This window comes from Chaetodon trifascialis, chromosome 2, assembly GCF_039877785.1.
Source record: "Chaetodon trifascialis isolate fChaTrf1 chromosome 2, fChaTrf1.hap1, whole genome shotgun sequence".
Classification (NCBI taxonomy): Eukaryota; Metazoa; Chordata; class Actinopteri; order Chaetodontiformes; family Chaetodontidae; genus Chaetodon; species Chaetodon trifascialis.
In genome coordinates this window covers 6873469-6879468 of record NC_092057.1, presented here as the reverse complement: position 1 = coordinate 6879468, position 6000 = coordinate 6873469, and positions in this window count along the sequence as shown.

The window sequence follows — 6000 nt, the reverse complement described above, 5'->3', positions numbered from 1 at the left end:
TGAACCCAAACTCTGTTTGAGTTTTGAATCTGGTGTCGCTCGCTGTGAACAGTCTTCCTTCTGAAGTGTGCTTGGGTTTAGCATCGCTGAGCATGTGTTAGGGCCTCCACAGCTAAGGGCCCTGGAGCCATGCATTGATGCCGCCATGAGAGGCCTCCACCCGTCCATCACAGCGCAGCGTGGAGACGCAAATGACGGCTGGAGGCTGGGACAGCTGCACCGGAGAGCCCGGCTGCAGCCAAGGCAAATGAAGAGCTCTTCACTTTGTGCCTCACACACTTCTGGCTGTGCCAGAGAGAAACGGCTCTCTCCAAACAAAGCCAAACAAATTAGACATTTGAATTTGAACACTTGACTTTAACCATTTGGTGGCTGCATGTCTACAGGTGGCGGATGATTTTAGGAGTGAAACCAGACACAGACAGGGCTCAGGTCACATGTCCAAAGACAGGCGAACGGAGCAGACGATGGAGGGTCTCGAACAATGGCTCCGGTAAAGAGAGACACTTTATATTTCATATAAGCTGTGTGTTAAATGAAATAATAAATAAAATGAAAATCGTATAAAAAAGACACAATATTTGCTTTTCTACCTTTAAATGATTTTCTCATTAATTCTTTAATTTTTAAAGGACGAGAGTTACTGCAAGGATTCAGCTCATCAGCAAAGTCCACCTTGGTGGAAAATTATTTGGAAATATCAGAAATGCAATGTACAAGCAAAGTCTGTGTATTCAAGTCACTTTTAGCTCTCTTTTAGCTCAGTTTTTGGTCTCCACCAACACCTGAAGGAAACACCTCACCCTTTGAGCTGCTGTAGCCGATGCTCCAGAGGTCGTGCGCAGCAGGTTTTTAGAGCTTTTACACTGAAAAGAGCTGAAACTTTCCATAGAGGCCTGTAACACTGAGGGGAATCAGTCTCTGTAGGGTCAGACATTCTCATTTGACAAATTGTTATAAAAATGCAGATTATAGCTGCTTTAAAGTTTAAGTTTTATTGTCTAAAAATATTACAGACATATTCCTAAAAATGCATAATATTCCTCATAGGAAATAATTTATTTTTATAATATGCTCGAAATAACTGAAATGTTTGCTTTCTTTTTAATGTGTGTGTGTGTGTGTGTGTGTGTGTGTGTGTGTGTGTGTGTGTGTGTATGAAGGACCCAGTCAGGCCACCGTGGAGCAAATGAGGGCTTCTTGTTTGCATTAGCAGCTGCAGGGCCTTGGTGAGGATGCAAAGTCCTGACGGTTGACTTGCTCCAAACCCGGGCCAGTTTACATAACTGAAGCACTGCACTGCCCGGGGAGCCTGCCGTTAAATCACTGTGTGTGTGTGTGTGTGTGTGTGTGTGTGTGTGTGTGTGTGTGTGTGTGTGTGTGTGTGTGTGTGTGTGTGTGTGTGTGTGTGTGTGTGTCTCACGTACACATTAATACAGAAAAATAAACAATCATACTGTATACAAATAAACATTATATCCTTGAATGTGGTATGAGTATGAGAATAAATGCTAAGTAGATTTAACTCATTTATCCAGTTGGTACGATTTGACATCATGAAATATGCAGCTCGGTTTGGCTTAATAGAGCTTTACAGTGAGCTTCAGCTCATTGTTTGACTGTCTGGTTCGCAACTTTACTTTGGTGCAGCACTGCTCTCATAGCATCCTTTTTGACCTCGGCAGGCTCCTGTTTCAAGCAAAAAAACGGTCAAAAGATCGAATGTATACGACCAGAAACTAACATCGTGGAGCGTTTAGCAGCTAAAGAGCCAGAAATCTGCCGCAGGAGTTGGCAGAGACTGATAGAGCTGGAAGAGTAAATATTCATCATGTGGCCAGAACACGACTCTGTATCCGTAACTGAAACTGCAGGATGTTTGCTAACAAGTTCACCGTATCAACTGAATGATGCTGGTGTCAGACTGTTCAACGGCAGCATCGTGTAATGTAGCACTGTGTTGATGCTGTCTATCTCAATTCTACAGCATAATCCCACTTTGTTTCGCATCAGTGCTAAAACAAGCTCACATGATCCATTTCATCAAGTTTTGTATTTCTGTCAACTGTGCAGTAACTCCATTTATTATTGGCAACAGTATTTTTTGATCCGTACATATTGTAAATATACAGACTTAGTATTTCTCAAGAGCAACACAACATATGACATTGGTCGTTTTCTCATAAGAATATTAGCAGTAGGACTTTTTATGGCATTTAGTATTTTTAGAATCTTTATTTAATGTACAAATACACAGTTGTTTTTGCATTTTTAATACTGTAACGACTTAATTTCCCCAGTGTGGGATCAATAAAGTCTTAACTTATCTTATCTTAATCTTAACGCCTGCCTGCTGGTGGCTAGTTCTGCCAAGTGAGAAAAAAAAAAAAATCAGTTACTGCAGGTTTATAGTGGGAAATTGCCAGGATGGGACTTTGAGTGGCTGAAATATTAATGCAGTGAGGCCTACAGGTGTGTCCACGACAACAACAAAAACTAGCATGGAAGCACACGCAGGTCAGACTGGCATTCAGGCGTTTACTGTAACAAACAGTTTTGAGGTTTAAAATGTAAAAATCCTGGAGGAGAGGGCAGATGGTTTGAGAGAAGGTAGAAAAGAGGAGCGCTGTCAGTGCTGCTTTAACCTCACTGCCTGTGTTCCTCCTGCAGGAGCTCCGGACCAGCTCTGGAAAAAGGGGACGCCTCGAGGCCTCAGCGGGCCTCAGCCGAAGTGCTTGACGGGTGGCTGGACGGCGGCTGAACCCCAGACACGTTTGGAGCATCTGCATCGTGAGGCTGCGTCAGAAAATTCCTGCGACTTTCCAGAAGCGACATTCGGACGTTCACGCCCGTCACGCTGTGATTGGCCGATGTGCGCAGGTAAGAAAATAAGGAGCGCATGAACTTTTCCTTTAAGCTCCCTTTTGTGAATCCTCGCCCAGCTGCTTCTTCTGTCGCTTTGTGTGTGCAGAAACAAACACAAGCAGGTATTCGTTCCACCCAGCAAAGATCACCCAAAAGTGATCCCCCCCCCCCCCCCCCCGCGATGGCTGACATTTCACTTCCTGCCTTCCACTGTGACCATGTGTATCAGCCATGAACACTTCGGCCTTCTGGTGTGTTCAGGCGACACCTCGTACACACGAGCTCTTTCCTGCCGTTAATCGGCCTGAAGGCTGAGAGTTCCTCAGTTCTTTGCTGACTTCAAACAGTTTCCCATGAATTAACACCTGGATGGCTGTGAATCAATCATATGACCTTCGTGTAAACTTTAAGAGTCTTATTTGATTTCAGGGTGTGAGATTGAAAGAGACGGGACTGATGAAGCCTCTTGAATAACCGGTGAAGCTACAACGATCCAACAATCCAGCATTGTCCAGCAAGCAAGTCATTTCTGCTGGACACTAAAGGACGAGGCTTATTCTATGTTTTCCTAACATCATCAGTTTGTCAGCTGACTGCTTTCCATCTTCACAGCCCGTCTGTGGCTCTCAGCCCCAAATTCCCCCGTTCTTACAGAAGATAGAAATCTTTAAAAATGGCTCATAAATAATAATAAAGTTTCATTTTTTATAAATTAAACAGGAGGACAACTAGTTTTTACAAACATTACAGAGGAGTAAACAGTATGTTTGTTCTATTTTCAGCTGTGCATGTTTACAGGGTTGTAAATAAACTTATATTACATTAACTATCGCGTCACCCAGTATGGAGAACTGACAAAATGGTGTCTATGTGACATCAGACAACAGATGTTCGGATCAAATCGTTGTTGGTTTTGATCTTTTTATGGGATTTGTTAAAAATAAGGAAAGAATAAATCACAGCGGAGCACTAAGACAGACATTTCTGTTGGGATTAAAGGCATCACAGGAAAAATGAAAGCTCTGTCTTTGTGCTTAGAAATTTAACTCTGTGGTTTTCAGCTGCGAAATTCAGGTAAACAAATGTTTAAACAGCTTAAAACACAATGAAACAAACAAGCTCCATTCCAAAATGTGATCGCTTCTTAATCCCCTGTGACATAAACTCAACTGAAAACAGCACAAAGTCAATATATTTCATGTTTTTCAGCTTCATTGATTTCTGTAAATATCTGTTATTGTGAATCTGATGCAGCAACACGTTTCAAAGACTGGGAAAGATGTGGAACGCTCCAAAAACACCTGTTTGGATCGTTCCCATCACACCACAGCAACACACCCATCAGAGTCAGTTATATCTGGTCAGATAAATTTGAAGTGCTGCATCAAAGCCGGATCAGCTCGTGAGTCAGCCAACGACACTCCAATCAGCACTTGTCAGCTCAAACTAATTATCACTGAAAAATCAACACTTGTTGGTGCTGCGGGATGAGAGGTGTGAATCCAACGCTGAGGAAAAGAAAAAAAATGTTGATGCAGACAATGGGAATACAGCTCCTCTTAATTTCTGTGTTTAGACGTTTGTTCTGTTAATTTATCAGTCGGTGGTCAGAGTATCCACGTTTGTATCTGTTCAGAGTCAGTGGTGGATCAGGTTCTCTCTGCATGACTCACACAGAGTGACTCACCCTTCGCCTGATAGAGACAGTATCTCTCTCCTGCTCTGTAACAGAACTCACAATTATAGTCGCGCTTGGTTGCAAATGTCAGTGCATCTCAGTCGGTTGGGCCCTGTTAGGATCTGTGTGTCAACACCTCGTGGATGTCTCAGCCTGCAGAGCCCGGGCGGCCGCACATGAGCATTTTCACCCATGCCTGCACCTGAAAAGAAACCCGAGTTGCACAATAGGATCGCACGTTAGGATGGTTAAGGGAGTCCAGCGCTATCCTCCTTATTTTGTTCTACCTCATTTACACAGATTCATTTCTCTGTGTGTGCTGTCTGACAGTGAGGCGGTGGGGGGGTGGAGGGGGTCAGAGTCACAGATGTGTTCTTACCACACAAAATATTTCCCATGAAGTCAAGTTTCTGCCATCTTTTCTCTGGAGTCGTGCGGTGCGGCTCAGTGGACACGTAATGGCACGTCTGAAAAGTGATCTCATTTTAAACTTACATTTACAAGAAGTTAAACCTTCTTCATGGGTATTGGCTCTCTTGCCAAGCGCTGGCTGAGAACTGTATGTGGAAATAAAGCTGCTGCTAGTGGCTGGTTAGCTTAGCTCAGCACAAAGACTGAAAGCAGGGGGAAACGGCTAATCTGGCTCTGTCCAAAAATAACAAACTCCACCTACGAGCACCTCTAAAGCCCGCTAATTCACATGTTATATCTTGTTTGTTTAATCTGCAAGAATAGTAAGAAATAGTCATAACATAACTCCTGGTGAAACCACAGCCTGATGCTTTTAAACATTTGTATGAATTAAACAAATGAGATGTGACGTGTGAAACAGTGAGCTTTACAGGTGCTGGAAGGTGGATTTTATTGTCTCTGGACAGAGGTGAGCTACTGGTTTCCTCCTGTTTACCATACAAGCATGACAATGAGATCAATCTTCTCATCAACTCTTGGCAAGAAAAAGTGGAACTGATCCTTAAATGCTAACAACATAAAGATAAAATTGGTCATCTTACATGTAGATAAAGTAAAAAGATGCAGAGACTACCTTAAGATAACAGTGTTCCCTTCAGGTACACATAGGGTTTAATTCGATTTATCGCATGCTCTGCGCTGTCTGTCTTAGCTGTGTGAGACAGGCGTCCTGCCAAACCCGAGTCTTATTTTTGCAGCAATAATGGGCAGTTAATTTTTTAAATCTTCTAACTCAATTTGATCATAATCGTTGCTTTGGTTGCAAACATTGTAATTGTTCAGTGATGCACAACAAGGCTTTTGTGTGTCATTGCTGACAAGCTTTCACCGCCACCTAAATCCTCTGATTCCTAAGCAGGAAGATACAGGTACTCATCCAGCTTCCACCGAGCACACTGTTGTTTTCCCAGTTGTCAAACTCCTGACATGTCTTCTTAAGCTTGGCAGATGAAGCACTCGTGGAAAAAGGCCTTGGCTCTGAAAAT